This window comes from Chiloscyllium plagiosum, unplaced genomic scaffold, assembly GCF_037043375.1.
Source record: "Chiloscyllium plagiosum isolate Xiang-an unplaced genomic scaffold, Cpla_swu_hap1 HiC_scaffold_42, whole genome shotgun sequence".
Classification (NCBI taxonomy): domain Eukaryota; kingdom Metazoa; phylum Chordata; class Chondrichthyes; order Orectolobiformes; family Hemiscylliidae; genus Chiloscyllium; species Chiloscyllium plagiosum.
Genome location: NW_028270180.1, coordinates 10934595 through 10951951, shown reverse-complemented (window position 1 = coordinate 10951951; position 17357 = coordinate 10934595).

The window sequence follows — 17357 nt, the reverse complement described above, 5'->3', positions numbered from 1 at the left end:
GCAAGAAAGCCTAGGAAAAAGTCCCACCAGATCCTGAGGTGTGTCAACTGAACATGTTTATTGAAAATTATATTACAATGGTCAAGATCATAATGGCTATGCCTGTAATGGTCAAACTAATAATAAATGAGTCTGTAATGGTATGTCATTCACTCATTCGATATGAGCATCACTGGCTGGGCAAGCATGTTTTGCCCATCCCTAGTTGCCCTTGAGAAGCTGGCAGTGAGCTGCCTTCTTGAATTGCTGCAGTCCACCTGCTGTGGGCTGACCTACAATGCCCTTAGGGAGGGCATTCCAGGATTGTGACCCAGTGACAGTGAAGGAACTGCATTATATTTCCAAGTCAGGATGTTCAGTGGCTTGGAGGAAGGGGTGGTGTTTCCATGTCCCTGTTACATTTGTCCTTCTAGTTGGAAGTGGTCATGGGTTTGCACGGTGCTGTCTAAGGAACTTTGGAGATTTTCTGCTGTGTGCCTTGTAGATGGTGCATGCTGCTGTTACTGAGTGTTGGTGGTGGCAGGAGTGGATGTTTGTGGTTGTGGTGCCAATCAAGCGAGCTGCTTTGTCCTGGATGGTGTTAAGCTTCTTGAGTGTTGGAGCTGCACTCATCCAGGAAACTGGGGAGTCTTCCAACACACTCCTGACTTGTGTCTTGTAGATGGTCAACAGGCTTTGGGGAGTCAAGAGGTGAGTTACTCACTGGAGTATTCTTAGCTTCTGACCTGCTGTTGTAGCCACTGGATCTATAATGGCTGGTCCTAGTTTTCCTTCTGGTCAGTTTAACCCCCAGGATGTTAATACTGAGGATTCAGTAATGGAAGTCCATTGAATATGTCAGGGGATGGTGGTTATATTATATCTTATTGGAAATGACAATATCCTGGGCAGTGTGAATATTTCTGGTCAAGTGTGTGTGGGTGATATTTTCCATAAGACATTAAAAGTCAGAACTGTATGATTTAATCTAAAATTATCCACAATGTCTTTTAAAAGCTGATTATGATAGTTATTAACCAATCCAAGTTTCCAAGCAGCTCACCAAAGTTCCTTCTACAACACACTGTAAACCTGTGACCTCTACCACCCATTAGGACATGGGCAGCAGAAACATAGGAACAGCATCATCACCAAGTCTCACACTATCCTGAGTTGGAATTACATCATCATTCCTGCAGGATCACTGAGTCCAAAATCCTGGAAGCCCCTTCTGAACTGCTTTGTGAGTGAACCAACCTCAAATGGATGCAGGGGCAGAAACAAGCAGGTCATCATCACTTTCTCTAAGGCAACTCCAGATGGGTAACAAACGTTGGCCAATGTAATGAACCCGAAATTAAATGAATGAGTAAAAAATTAATGATTGTGCAAGTAATGTGGAGGTAGTGGTGCTGTCACTGGACTAGGGGTTCAGACCCCAGGTCCTAAACCTCTATGGACATGAGTTCAAATCTTATGATGGCAAATGGTGACATTTGAATTCAACTAAAATATGGAATTAAAAACTAGTCTAATGATGACTGTTGATGCAGTGAAGTCGCATTTTGATCATTCGTATTATCTTTAGGGAAGTAAGTGTGTTATCTGGGCTATATGTGACTTCAGGCAATGTGATTGACTCTTAATTTCCCTTTGAGGATGGTCAATCATTATTGGCCCAGCCAACAACTCCCCATATTTTATTGTATATACCATTAATTAATTTGGAATTATCCTAAATCTACGGATGAAAATATTTGTGCAGTCACAATGTTTCTCTGTTGAAATGTCATTCTGCATTGTGTCAAATATCAGGATTTTGCCACATTGGTTAGGCTAAACTCTGTATATAATTCAGTGATTATTTTAGGCACAATCCTTACTTCTGAGTAGATCCAGCGAAAACAGTCAGTGCAGAGAAAAAAATAATTACTTTCTCTGAATAGGTGACCTAATGAGTCTAGCAAATAAATATCCCTGAAGGGTAAAGGAAATCAGTACTGAAACAGTCTTCAAAGATTCCTTGTCACTAATTATGGCTCATGACTAAGCATGAAACTGTCTAATTATTGTATGCTGTAATTCTCACATCTGTCTCGGCAGTTAGAGAGGCAAATTTCACCTGTTAGTTTGCTTTACAAATAATCAGTTGCAAAGCTTCACCCATTCCAGACAGAGTGTCCCAAAACCAGAGTTTGGTTCCTTCTGGCATAGAAAATAAGAACAGAAGTAGGCCATTCAGCCCTTCGGGTCTGCTCTGCCATTCAATAACTTGACCTCCTCTCAGGAAATAAGGCAAGGCGGCTGGCTGAGGTGTCAGTGGCGGGTGGAGGGGGGGTATCATTGGGGCCTGTTACCATAATTCTATCAACAAACATATTGACTTGGATCTCATTTACCACTGAGAAAAAGAAAGAGAAACGACATCACCACAGGAAATAACATCGCCAGCCCAAGGAAGCCTAAACACAGAAATAAAAAGTGGGCCATACCATCAGTGCTTGACCGAAGGCTCACTGATGATGTTACCTAGTATGGTGATGAAAGGTCTGAAAAACGAACCTTCCAGCTCAACAAGCAAATTTACATCCAGAACCATAATTCTATTAATTTTTAAATAGTGATTGAAAAGGACAGATCATATCTAAAATGTTTAAGTTCTAAATTGGAGGAAGGCCAATTTTGATGGCATTAGGCAAGAACTTTCTAAAGTTAGTTCGAGACGATGTTTGCAGGTGAAGGGATGGCTGGAAAATGGGAAGTCTTCAAAAATGAGATGATGAGAGTGGAGTGACAGTATGTTCCTGGGAAGGTGAACAAAAGGCTGGCAGGTATAGGGAATGCTGGATAATGAGAAAAATTGAAGTTTTGGTCAAGAAAAAGAAGGAAGCATATGTCAGGTATGGGCAACAGAGATTGAGTGAATTCCTAGAAGAATATAAAGGCAGTAGGATTATACTAAAGAGGGATATCAGGAGACAAAGGGGGACATGAAATAGTTTTGGCAAATAGGGTTAAGGAAAATCCAAAGGGACTCTGCGAATACATTAAGTACAAAAGGATAACTCAGGACAGAACAGAGCCACTTAAAGATCAGGAAGCTTGCCTACATGCAGAATGCAGGAGATGGGTGAAATACTAAGTGAGCATTTTGCATTAGTGTTCTGTGGAGAAGGATATGGAAAAGACAGAACATGGGAAAATAGATAGTGAAGTCTTCAACAATGTCCATATTACACAGGAGGAGGTATTGGACATCTTAAAATGCATAAAGGTGGATAAATCCCCTCAACATGACCGGGTGTACCCCAGAACTCTGTGGGAAGTGAGGGAAGAGATTACTGGCTCCTTGCTGAGATATTTGTATCATTGATACCTGTAGGTAAGATACTGGAAGGCTGGAAGTTAGCTAATGTGCCACTATTTAAGAAATGTGGCAAGGAAAAGCCAGGGAACGGCAGACCAGTGAGCCTGACATCTGTAATGGGCAAGTTGTTGGAGGGAATCCTGATGGACAGGATTTACATGCATTTGGAAAAGCAAGGACAGTTTCAGGATAGTCAACATGGCTTTGTGTGTGGAAATACTCTCTCACTAACTTGACTTAGTTTTTTGAAGACGTAGTTAAGAGCATTGATGAGGGCAGCGTGGTGGATGTGATCTATATGGCCTTCAGTAAGGCATTTGACAAGGCTCATTATGATAGACTGGTTAACAAGATTTGATCACACGTAATACAGGGCGAATTGCTTTTTGGTTACAGAACTGTCTCAAAGGTGGAAAAAAGGAGAGTGAGGTGGAGAGTTGCTTTTCAGACTAGAGGCCTATGACCAGTTGTGGGCCACAAGGATTGGTACTAGGTCCACTGCTTTTTGTCATTTATATAAAGATTTGGATGTGAAAATAGGAGGTATAGTTAGTAAGTTTGTAGATGACACAAAATTGGAGGTGTGGTGGACAGCGAACAAGGTTATTTCAGAGTACAATGGGATCTTAATCAAATGGGCCAATGGGCCGAAGAGTGGCAGATGGAATTTAATTTAGACAAATGTGAGGTGCTACATTTTGGAAAACAAATCAGAGCAGGACTTACATACTTAATGGTAAGATCCTGGAAAGAGTTCCTGAACAAAGAGACCTTGGAGTGCAGGTCCATAGTTCCTTGAAAGTAGAGTCTCAGGTAAATAGAATAATGAAGAAGTCATTTGATCTGCTTGCCCCTATTGGTCAATACATTGAGTACAGGAGCTACAATGTCATTTTGCAGCTGTACAGGACATTGGTTTAACCATTTTTAGATTCTTGCATGAAATTCTGGTCTTCCTCCTATAGGGAGGATATTGTCAAACTTCAAAGGGTTCAGAAAAGATTTACAAAGATGGAAAGTCTGAGCTATAGGGAGAGGCTGAAAAGGCTAGGGCTATTTTCTCTGGAGCGTCAGAGGGTGAGGAATGACCTTATACAGGTCTATAAAATCTTGAGGGGCATGGATAGGATAAAGGTCTTTTCCTGGGATGGGGGAGTTCAAAACTAGAAGCATAGGTTTAAGGTGAGAGAGAAAAGATACAAAAGGGACCTAAGGGGAATTATTTTCATGCAGAGAGTGGCGGGTGTATGGAATGAGCTGCCAGAAGAAGCAGTGGAGACTGGTACAACATTTAAAATACATTGGATGGGTAGATGAATAGGAAGGGTTTAGAGGCATATGGGCCAAGTGCTGGCAAATAAGACTAGATTTATACAGGGTATTTGGTCACCATGGACGAGTTGGACCAAAGGGTCTGTTTCCATGCTATCCATCTCTATGACTCTAATTAACTTCTGAACCATAGAAATGTACTTGTCTCTTAAATGCCCTCTATGCTTGTACCAATTAAGGATGGACAATAAATGTTGGTCTTGCTGGCATTCACTGAAAGAATTTTGAAAAATACAGTTGAAAATTATGCTTTGATGTAGCTGTGCAAGTTTATGCTATGCAGTCCTACCGATTTTGTGGTCTTAGCATTTGGCAAGATGTACAGTCTACCCTCTCAGAGTTGAAGGAATGATTCCTGAATGCTTTGTTCCAACCTACACTTCATCAGTTTTATCAGGCTTCAGTCATATCATAAGATGCTGAAAATGAGTCAGTCTGATCCATCATCTGTTGATGTATGAAAAGGGAGAGAGGATTCATATAGGTCTAAATCAACCACTTGAATCAGCCCTAAACATTCTTTTGCTATCAAAGATCTTATGAAAATTGCAGTTCTGACACATAAGACTCACTTCCCGATGTTCTGAACCTTGACTACATTTTTCAATTTGCATTGTACAGTTTCAAGTCAACATTTGTTACATAACTTTACAATGCTAACTTAAATTGCAGGCAGTACAAACAACCTTAGCTTGTTTTGAACACCACTTGGGTTTTGAGTGAACTACCATCTGATGGGGTCAAATCTTCAAAATTAGATTCTGTTGTCTCCCAACTTTCTGTCAGGTATCAGTGTGCTATGGATCTCTCTAGGCATCTGAGTGGAAGTAGCAGCATTCACTAAGGTTAAGATCTTAAGATATAAGAGCAGAATTAGGCCATTAGGCCATCGAGTCTGCTCCACCATTCGATCATGGTTGATATGTTTCTCAACCCTATTCTATCATCCACAGATTCACCACCCTCCGGCTGAAGAAATTCTTCCTCTTTTTAGTCCTAAAGGGCTGTCCTTTCACTCTGAGGCTCTGCCCTTGGGTCCTCGCCTCTCCTACTAGTGGAAATATCTTCTCCATGTTCTATTTATCCAGACTTCTCAGTATTCTGTAATTACGGTCTAGAGGTATAAATAGTAACGATAGCACTCCAACTTATTTTTGATCACGTGGTTGACCAGGAATCTCTCCTCCTCTTGCTGACTGTTTCTGCGTGTGTTGAAAGGATTGACAGGCTGATGCCTAACCTGTTTGGCCGCAATATGCATATATTTTCCGAGGCCATCCATTCCTGGGGTAGCATTGCAATTTCAGGTCTCCCCCACATTAAAGCTGACTAGTATCCATGGACAATTTACTGGGATTATAAAAGTAGGGAAGGAGGAGGGGTCTTGTGGTTTAATGATAGTGTCCTTACCTCCGTTCAAGTCTTGTCTGCTTCAGGGCTGTGTCGTAACTCATGTGAACATTGTTTGATCACAAATAATGATTGCTACTTCCACTCTTTTAAGAATGTGCTACTGTACCCATGATATTTAAAAGGGCTCTTGTGGTCCAGTGGTCATGACCCTAACTCTGAGCCAGGTTCAAAGCCCACCTGGTCTAGAGGCGTGTCATAACGTCTCTGGAGAGGGCGATTCTTTAAGAAAAATGAGTCAGTCAGTTACTCAGGGAGAACCATCACAGGCACAACCAGAGCAACGGGTTCCAGCATGTGCAGTCTTTCCATTTGCCTTAAGATAGAGGAACAGGAGTGGGCGATTCAGCCCATCAAGTATGCTCTCCCATTCACTGAGATCATGACTGATCAGATTTGTTTCGAGAGCAAAGGAAGAATTTTTTTTTTGTAATTTGCCTGATAGCCCAGAGAAGTCAGCTCCTTTGAATGCCTTGGGTAAGATGTTTAAGTCTCTACTGTCTTCCCTGGGAGTTCTGACAAAGAGATGTTGCCTTGGTTTGCTCCTGTCACATCGACGGAAGCCATCACTGCACCATGGGCTGGTTATAGTGTTTCTGACTGCGCCATTAGCATTACCAGAAGAATGCTTGCTTTCATTGGTCAGAGCATTGAGTATAGGAGTTGGGATGTCTTGTTGGAATTGTACAAGACTTTGGTGAGGCCACATTTGGAGTATTATGTGCAGTTTTGGTCACCTTGCTATAGAAAGGATATTACTAAACTAGAAAGAGGGCAGAAAAGATTTACTAGGATGCTATCTGGTCTGGAGGTTTGAGTTATAAGGAGAGGCTGGATAGACTGGGACTTCTTTCCCAGGAGCAACAGAGACTGAGGGGCCACTTCAGCTAAGACTATAAAATCATGATAGGCATAAATAAGGCATTTAGCCAACAGCTTTTCCCCAGGGTAGGTGAGTCTAAAGCTAGACAGCATAGGTTTAAGGTGAAAAGGGAGAGATCCAGAAGAGTCCAAAGGAGCAATTCTTTCACACAGAGGGTGGCGAGTGTCTGGAATCGGCTGCCAGAGGTAGTGGTGGATATGAGTGCAATTTTGTCATTTAAGAAACATCTAGACAGGTACATGGATGGGATAGGCATGGAGGGAAAAGCACAACAGGTCAGGCAACATCCGAGGAGCAGGAAAATCGATGTTTCAGGCAAAAGCCCTTCATCAGCACTTCCTGATGAAGGGCTTTTGCCCGAAATGTTGATTTTCCTGCTCCACGGATGCTGCCTGACCTGCAGTGCTTTTCCAGCACCACTCTAATCTTGACTGTAATCTCCAGCATCTTCAGTCCTCACTTTCTCCATGGAGGGATATGAACCAAACGCAGGCAAGTGGGACTAGATTCATTGTGAAAACTGGATGGCATGGAGAAGTTGGGCTGAAGGGCCTATTTTCATGCTGTAAACTTCCATGACCTCTATTATGTAGGGAGAGAGAAAGAGAGTGAGAGAGAGATAAGTACCTAAGGTGATTGACAACCACAATTTAATCATTGCACACCAGAAGGGGCTCTATAAATATAGAAAGAACACAATTCTGTGAGGAATTATTCCTTGGAATTGTCATTTGAGTTTGTTGAAGAACCCTAGCCATCTGTGGTTAGGGTTTGCTAAGAAACCTGCATGGCAGATGGACAATTAGCCTGCTGTGCGCTGGTCCTTGTTCCAAAATTCCCATGGCCCTACATTTCCTTCCCTTTTTAGGCTTTCCATTGAAAGATCGAATGACCACCAAACCCCCACCCCGATGCCACTTTTGCCATTCTGTATGGGAAGATTTACCTCGTTCCTTTCAACTGATGTTCTAAGTGGTAAATTAGAATTGATAGGTTGTTATTACTGTCTCCTGAGCTGGAAGAAACAGACTCTCCTTATTCAGTTGAATCAGATTCTCTGAAATGTTCTGGGAAAGGTAAATGTTTTCCTTGTACACAAGTAACACCTTGTGTCTAATCTGCACTTTCTTGTACAACTCACAATATGACAGTTAAAGAAGTTTTTTGGGGAGTTATAATGATAGAGTCACAGAGTGATATAGTACGGAAACAGACCCTTCGCTCCAACTCGTCCATGCCAACCAAGTTTCCCAAACTAAGCGAATCCCATTTGCCCATGTTTGGCTATTATCCCTTTAAACCTTCCTATTCAAGCCCCTGACCAAATATCTTTTAAATATAGTAACTATACCTGCATCCACCATTTCCTCTGGTAGTTTATTTTACATATAAACCACCCTCTGTATGACAAATTTGCTCCTCAGGGCCCTTTTAACTCTCTCCTCTCCTCTTAAATTAATGCCCTCTAGTTTTGAACTCCACATCCTACGGAAAAGACCTTTGCTATTCCTTTTATCTATACTCCATATGATTTTATAAATCTCTCTAAGGTCACTTCCAATGCTCCAGTGAAAAACAGTCCCAGCCTATCTAGCCTCTTCTTATAATTCATTGAGCCTACGTTTTGTTTTAGAATCAATAAGATTTTCATGTTAGAGGGCTTCTACTTTAGTCTACATGCTCATCAAAGATTGAAATTCCATGTTTTCAAAGTATTTCAATCTTTTATATCTGGATTCTTTTGCTTTTCAAAGTTATAGTGGTTGAATTTTGCTGTTGGTGTCTGACAAGGCTTAGAAACCTTGATCCAATTTTCTATTAATTGATAAGAATTATAATGGGTGCTGCAGTTTGCAATTATCACAATGAGTTTTAGAACCAGAGCATGGAGCTTCTCTCTGCTGAAAGAGATAGTCTATAATGAAAATCTATGATGGGTTTATTCTTGATCTCTTAAAATAATGGCCCTGTTCAAAAGAAAACCTTTCGAAGTTTATAACACGCATGGGTAGCAATGATAATATGCACCAAATTATATCCATTACTGCTAACAGATTCTAAAAACAGGACAAAAGAATATAAAAGGAAATTAGTGAAAGTAATTTCAGAACAGATATCTGGAGGATTTTATTTACTCAATGAGTGAATGTATATATTTGCAATAGTTGGAAATATTTGGAATTGTTTCTTTAAACCTTTCTGTCTCTCTATGGTCCTCTCTTTTAAAATGCTTCTTTTTTGGTCAACTGCACCAAAAGCTCCTGGCTCAGTTTCAAATTTGTGTTGATAATTGCTCGTGGCACCTTGTAATATGTTAAAGGTGTTGTATTAAGAAAGCTGTTGTTAATGGAAAAGTGGTGGTAAAGATTTCAATGGGTCTCGGATGTTTCTGATATGTTCTTGCAAAGAGCTGTGTGAAAATGTATCCAAATAATTCAAAGAGAGGGGACAATGTGGAACAGCCAATTCTAGAAGCTATAGATACAGAAAATGTTCAAGAGTTTTATGAGGAAAGAAGAGGAAAAAGAAGAGAAGACAGACTAGAGAGAAGAAAGGAGCAAGAGAAGAAAAAAGAAGAGAAGAGAGGAGAAAGGGAGAAGAGTTGAGAGGGAGAAGACAGAGAAGGAGAGAAAGAGAAAAAAGAGAAAGGAGACAGAGACCAGGAAAAGAAAAATAAGGAAAGAGGGAGGTAAAGGTTAATTTTCTACAACACGTTTGACAACCTTTGGACATCCCAAGATACATTATGACCAATAGAGTACATTTGAAGTGTAGTCACTGTTTAGCAAAGGAAACTTAACAGCCAATTTGTGCACAGCAAGCTCCCAAAAATAATTGTGCAATTTAGATGTTAATTGAGTGATAAAGGGCAGCCAGGACACTGAGGAGAACTCTCCTGTTCTCCTTTGAACAGCACTATCAAAACTAACATCTCCCTGAGATCAGTTCATGATCTCATCTGAAATAAAAACCACCTCTGACCAAAGTGCCAGTCTCAATTATGTGCTCAAATCTCCGGAATGCAGTTTAAGATCACAATCTAGGACACAAGAATGGATTGCTTTTTTATTCATTCATGGGATGGTATCTCTGGCTAGGCCAGCATTTATTGCCCATCCCTAATTGCCAGAAGGCAGTTAGGAATCGGCAATATTGCTATTGTAACTTGTAGGATTGGTATCCAATGGCTCACGGTGAGAGTGTGGAACATTAAGAGTTATGTTTAACAAAATTCACATCAAGCTTTGTTAGGTGAAAGCTCAAACTTTAGCAACTTGATTTGAGCAATAAGATGATTACACCAATGCCCTACATGTATCAAATAAACCTTCAGTTCCTAAAGAAAGCAACATCATCGAGCTGACTAGCACTGGGATAATATGCATTGTAGAATAATTGTTCACTTTCATCTTTGCTGGCTATACCATTAATTTGCAGGGAACCATGTTGATGCAGGTAACTATGGACATGAATGGGCTTAAAAGCATTAAACATAGTCCAAGAAAGAAAGAGTCACCAACCACTGATTTTTAGTGGTTGTTATTGGACAACTGGTTCAACTCAAAGCCTTTCAACCTTATTATTAATCAGTTTTCACATGTAGTAAGGTAGAATGGGAAAAAAAACAATCTTCGATTTGAATTCTATCCAACAGCCTGAAACGTCTATAAGTTTTAATTAAGAAGGACAGGTCTATAAGGAACAGTGGACAGATTTCAAGTGTAAACAGCATATTGGGGATCAATAGGCACAAGCCAATTCATTTACTACCACTTGAAAGGAACGGGTGATGCTTGTCAATAGTTCTTGAAAATTTTGGAACCAATTAACATTAACTGACAGCTGTCTAATTGACAGACTGAGTAAAAGCAAATGTGTGAAATGATAAAAGAACAAAGCTGCAAATAAGAGACTTGACAACTGCTGGGCAACTGTAATGATGCTGTTCCTTAAAGTCGCTTTCAGCTTGTGGCATTCAGCCAAATCAATGACTGAACTTGTTGGGCGAAGGCAAAAGACTCAGGGTTCCTTCTAATTGAAGGCAAGATGATGTGCGGATCTCGGTCTCTCGTTCTGAATGCTGAATGTCCTCGCTGATGCTCGTACCTTCCGACTCTCGATCAGAGCTGCCTTCGCAAATCTTGCCTGGGAGAGAAAAACCCTCGAGGTTTAAATTAACTTCATTGCAACAGACATGTCAAGATGATTGCCAGTTGGCTCTGGCACGCAACTATAGCCATGCTGCGAAGAGCAGCTTGATAATCTGGAAGTGAAGGAGTTAGAATTATGTTACACGGAAACAAATAGAACATACAGAACAAAAATAAGCCATTCGGCCCAACAGATTCATGGTTGCATTTAAACTCCACGAACGCATCCTCCCACCTTGCTGTACCTAACTTACAAAAATGGACTTTGTCTTAATTTTTGGAATTTTGTTTTAACAATGCCTCCTGTTATTAATATAGGCATCATGATATGGCAATGTAAACACTTTCACTGCATTTTTTTAATCAGAAAAACAAATGACAAATTACTATTCTATTCTATTCTACCCTTTAGTGTGGCATGGTGGCTCAGTAGTTAGTGCTGTTATCTCAGACCACCAGGGAAACTGGGTTCGATTCTACCTTCATTTGACAATGCAGAATTCTCCCTGTGTCTGTGTCGGTTTCCTCCAGGTTCCAGTTTCTTCCCATTGTCCAAAGATGCTAAATTACCCATTGGGAGCAGCTTGGGATATGCTGACTTGGTGGATTAGCTATGGGATATGTGGGATTGTTGGGTGGGTCTGGCTGGGATGTTTTTTGGAAAGTCAGTGTGGATTTGATGGGCTGAATGGCCTGCTTTCACAGGGATTCTATGATTCTTTCTATTGTTTTACCCTCATAAATTCAACCAACTTGCCGCTAAAGCAATTTCTGCTATTTGATTCAAGTTTGTTTACTGCAAAAATATCTTTATCCATAAATCTACCTTTATGTACATACACAAGGTGGCTGTTCAGTCCAATATGTCTGCAATGGCTCTGCAAATGCATTTGTGTTTTGAAAGGAGCTAATTTCTTGAGTTAACAAAAGAGTGAACTGATTAGTCAAACAATTCCAAGAAGAAACAATCACACAATTTACATGCACGCAGATTAGAAATAAGAAGTGAGTCTAAAATGAGGGAAAAGATATACAGATCGGTCTCTGAGTCATTTGTGAAGAACAAATAGCAGAATATCGCAACTATTGTATCAGATGGTGCTGATAGCATTGATGCTGGCAGTTGAGTGGTTGACTTTGGAATCCTTACTTTCACTGATTGATTGTAATTCGATGGTTTGGCTCCTTTTAATAACGGCTGACATGCAGCACTGAGAGAGAGAGAGAGAGAGAGAGAGAGAGACTATCTTTTTCTATTCTACCTGCAGAGCAGGGGTGTTTAATGGCTATTCACAAGCTGTAACCTTCACACCATGTTAGCCCCTTTACTGGAATGATTGGCCTCCAGAGAAGAACCCATAGTTGCTTTCAGTTTTCAACCCCTGGTTTGTATATCTCTGGAAGAGTAAAACATAAACATGTCTGCAGGAGATGGTTTCCAAATGAAAAGGGGTCGGTAGGCAGCCCTTAGTTATCTCCAGCTTTTCAGCCTTTCTGTTTAAAGTTTCTTTGACTCTGTGCAGGCCTCCGGGCTCTGCTGAACAGATAATGAATTTACCTCCACAGTTATCTTTTAGCTCTAGAAGAAAAAAGAAACTCCTGAGGGAATTAAAAATTCAATATGTCCATAAATACTTTGGCATTCTGATCCATCGTCAAGACAACTGCCCCACTAACCACTGGCTGAATATCATTGGAAGAGGGATAATATGAGTTATTGGGCATTGATTGCCCCCTTCAGTGCCTGAATTTGGGACAGGGTTGTAGGCCGCCCATCAGCTTTTCTATCTTGAGTTTGTTCACTGTAAAGGTAAGAAGGTAGCCTCCTGGCACCAACCCCCAACCCCACCCCCTCTACCAACCAATCAGCTGCTCGCTCACTTCCAAACCTGCCTCAGAGAGGACATTAACTTATGTGTGTCAACACTGTGAAAGAGCTACCACTAATCCCGTCCACTGCATCGTTCCCCTTGCCCCACAAACATTTACACTGTAGGCATATATTCTTTTTACCTTTTTAAACAAAACCATTGACGTGAAATAAAAGGGAACAATCTTCCGGATGGTTCCGCTCCTCACCTGGGATGTTCTGTCGTCAATTCTGATAGTTTTGTTTTGGATTACTACATCGATTTTAATTAGTTTTAATTTGAATAAGTGAAAGATGCGTTTGGTGCAGAACAAGTGGGACAAGAATCTCACGCCAATGTTTGGCAGACACTCTTACAAAGCCATTTCAATTAGTGCTGTGAAGCAGCTGTATTTTAGATCTTTGATTCAAATCAATCTAAGCCCATTGAACTTAAATCTCTCAAAATCCCTCCATACTGTCTGACTAAATAAAGAACACGAAAGTTAAAATTGTATTGCTCTTCGAAATAACTTTCTCAGTTAGTACTCATGTCAGGCTGTTTGAAATCCATAATGCCAAAGTGTGTATTTAAGACATTTATAATTAGTTGGCGTGATTAAAAAGGACTTCAATCATTACTGAATTTGCACAGATGATGTTGTAAAGTGCAACATCTGGAAAATTTGAATTGGAAATCCTAATGTAAATGATGTCCTTCAGAACTGAGTCGCATGTATTTAATGAATATTATAAATTTGCAGGTGTAATCCAAACATGTGCAGGTTAGGTGAATTGGTCATGCTGAATTGACCACAGCACTCAGGGATGTGTAGGTTAGGCGCATTAGTCAGGGGTAAACGTAGAGTAAAAGGGAATGGATTTGGTGGGATACTCTCCGGAGGGTCGAAGTGGATTTGTTGGGCCGAAGGGCCTGTTTCCACACTGTAGGGATTCTAATTCTAGATCTGTCGCTCAGCTTGCATTGACGTGTTTGAGAGAGACTGGAAGATTCACTTGCAGTCAATGGAGAACATTCACTCCATCTCTGACATGATACGATATGTTATTAGGAGACCTTGCTTTATAAATGGCCAACGTTGTGAGCCCAGTTTTGTTCTGCCCCTCATGATCTCCTGTAAATGTTTATTTTGTACCTTCAGCAGAGTATTTGTACTCGATGAGATGACACGTATGGTTTTGTTTACATTGGTGAGACCAAGTGCAGACTTGGTGACAACTTTGCAAAACACCTCCGTTCTGGCCATTAAGAATGACCTTGATCTCCCAGTTGCTTGCCACTTCAATAAACCACTTTGCTCTCATGATAACCTTTGTCTCCAGGGCCTGCTACACCATTCCAATGAAGGGCAATGCAAGTTTGAAGGACAATATTTCATTTTTCACTTTGGTACTTCACAGGCTCAAGATTTCAGTATTGAATTCTGTAACTTCAAATATTGTATGTATCTGACGTCTCACCCACAATCCTTTCTTGTGTTTCTTTCTGACCTTGCATGCTTTCAGTACAGAGTTCAAAATCCCACCCTTCTGCACTTTAATGTACACTCATTTTACATCTTTTTCTCTTTGTCCACCATTAGCACCCTTTGTCTTTTGCACAGAGCCTTTGCCTGTGTCTAAAGTTCTTGCAAAAATGTTTTCCAACTCCTTCCCCTGCTGAAGAAGTCATAATGGATTTGAAATGTTAACTCTGTTTTGCTTTCCACAGATGCTGCCAGACCTGCTGAGTTTCTCCAGCATTCTCTGTTTGTTTGTTTGAGATGACACTTATGTTAGCTCCCCATAAAGTATGAAAGAGTCATGGACAAAATTGATCTGAAGGTTTTAATAGATCTTTACTATAACTTTGTATCTAGATATATTCCAATCACAGCCACGTACATGTCTGCGTTAAAGTGAAGTAATTTTTTTATTCATATGAGGTATGGATGTCACCAGCTAAGATAACATTTACTTGCCAATCCCTAATTGCCCAGAGAGCAGTTAAGAGTCAACCGCATTGCTGTGGGTCTGGAGTCACATGTAGGCCAAACCAGGTAAGGCCATTTCCTTCCCTAAAGAAATTTAGCATGGCCAATCCATCTAACTTGCACATTTTTGGACTGTGGGAAGAAATCAGAGCACCCAGAAGAAACCCACATAAACACAGGGAGAATTTGCAAACTCCACACAGACAGTCACTCAAGGGTGGAATCGAACTTGGGTCCCTGATGCTGTGAGGCAGCAGTGCTAATCACTGAGGCACTGTGCCACCACTTGTATGAAATATGTGTCATGCTACAAAAGGACTCAATAAAATGGATGCTGAGACCTTTACACTATCAGCTCCCACGCCAGCAGCATGTGGTGAGGCCATGATGAGCACTGTTTTTTATTATTGAATCATGGAATGTGGGTGTCGTTGGCTGGGCATTTATTACTCATCCCTAGTTGCTGTTGAGAAGGTGGTGTTGAACTGCCCTCTTGAACCGCTGCAGTCCATTTAGTGTAGGTTAGCCCACAGGGAGGAAGGTCCAAGGTTTTGACCCAGCAACGCTAAGGATGTATTTCCACGTTAAGAGGGTGAATAGCTTAGAGGGGAATGTGCAGGTGGTAATGGCCCCACATATCTGCTCCACTTGCCCTTCTAAATGGAAGTAGTCATGTATTTGACAGACACTGTCCAAGGATTTTTGGTGAATTTCTTCAGTGCATCTGATAGATAATACAAACTGCTGCTACGGAGTTCAGTGATAGAGAGAGTTGATTTTTGTGGATGTGCTACCAATCAAATCCTGGATGGCGTCAGTCACTCAATTCATAAGTGTGCCAGATACCTGTTTGACTGAGTCCCATAGTGGCCTGACCCTGCAACCACAATGTGACAAAATGAATGGTAAATGTTGACAGAAAATGATGAATAAATCGTGCAAACAAAAAGTAAGGCCTATGAGTGTATCCCATGCAATAGAGAGCCTTCAGTTATGGTGATTCAATTGGAGTGCCACAAAGAGGCTCAGAAAAGACAATAGTTTCTTTGAACAGATTCTTATCTGTACTGCAACTTTCAACTAGGAATTTGATTGAAGCTATGATTCAAATGCCTTCACCTTTGCTGGTATTTGTCAAAACCTAAAGTGCTTGTTTTCAACTAGGTATAAAAATTAGTAACACTGCAACCATATATTACAATCTCAAAGGTTCACATACTGTAAACCCTACAGCTATTTTTACAATTATATTTCTATTTTTCAGTTGGTGGGTCATCTCTTATTACCTGAAGAAGCATACTTGGAAGTTGTTAAAGGTTTCTGTGAATCTAATTACCTGAAACTAAAGCATCTTTTTTTAGAAACCACAACATTTGCGAGGAATTGACTTCTATAGAAACACAGCACAGTGATTTAAATGTGGAAATATTCAAGATCGTGTTGTTTGCAAATGATGCCCTTGTGATAAAAATGATTCATCACTTTCCGGTCCCCAATAAAAACAGGTTTGACAAACAAATAAAGGCAAAATGCTGCTGATGCTGTAAATCTGAGACAAACATAGAGAATGTTGGAGAAATGCAGCAGGTCTGGCAGCATTGACGGAGTAAAAAAAATCAGAATTAAAAATCTGATAGAACTCTTTTTCAATAGTAAACTAATCATACCAGACACGAAATGTAAACTCTGTTTTTCTGTCTCCACAAATGCTGCCAGACCTGCTGGGCAATATTGATAAATATTGTTTTGTTAAAGGAATACCTGTTTTGCTATCCTGTGCCATATTCCATGGATAGGTTGTGACTTTTTTCACTGGAGCATAGGAGGTTGAGGGGTGACATTACAGAGGTTTATGAAATCATGAGGGGTGTAGCTAAGGTGATTGGCAGGTGCCTCTTCCCTTGGATGGGGGATTTAAAAACTGGGGGCATATTTTTAAGCTGAGAGGAGAAAGATTTTAAAAAGACATGAGGGGAATTTTTTTTTACACAGAGAGTGGTTTGTGTGTGGAACGAACTTCCTGAGGAAGTGATGGATGCAAGTACAGTTGCAACATTTAAATACATTTGGATAAGTTAATAAATAGGAAATGTTTGGAGGAATATGGGCCAAACACAGGTTGGTGGGACTAGTTCAATTTGGGATTATGGTTGGCATGGACTGGTTGGAATGCAGGGTCTGTTTCCGTGCTGTATGATTTTGTGACTTTACACTTCATGGCGAACCCTTCTCAGGATCCAATCAGAAATCTATCTCTACCTTAAACAAACTCAAAGACTGAGCCTCCTTAGCTCTCTGAGGTGAAGAATTTCAAAGGCGCAAAACCCTCCGAGTAAAAAGAATTCTCCTCATCTCGCACTAAGTGGCTTCTCTCTTAGTTTTTAATTTTACC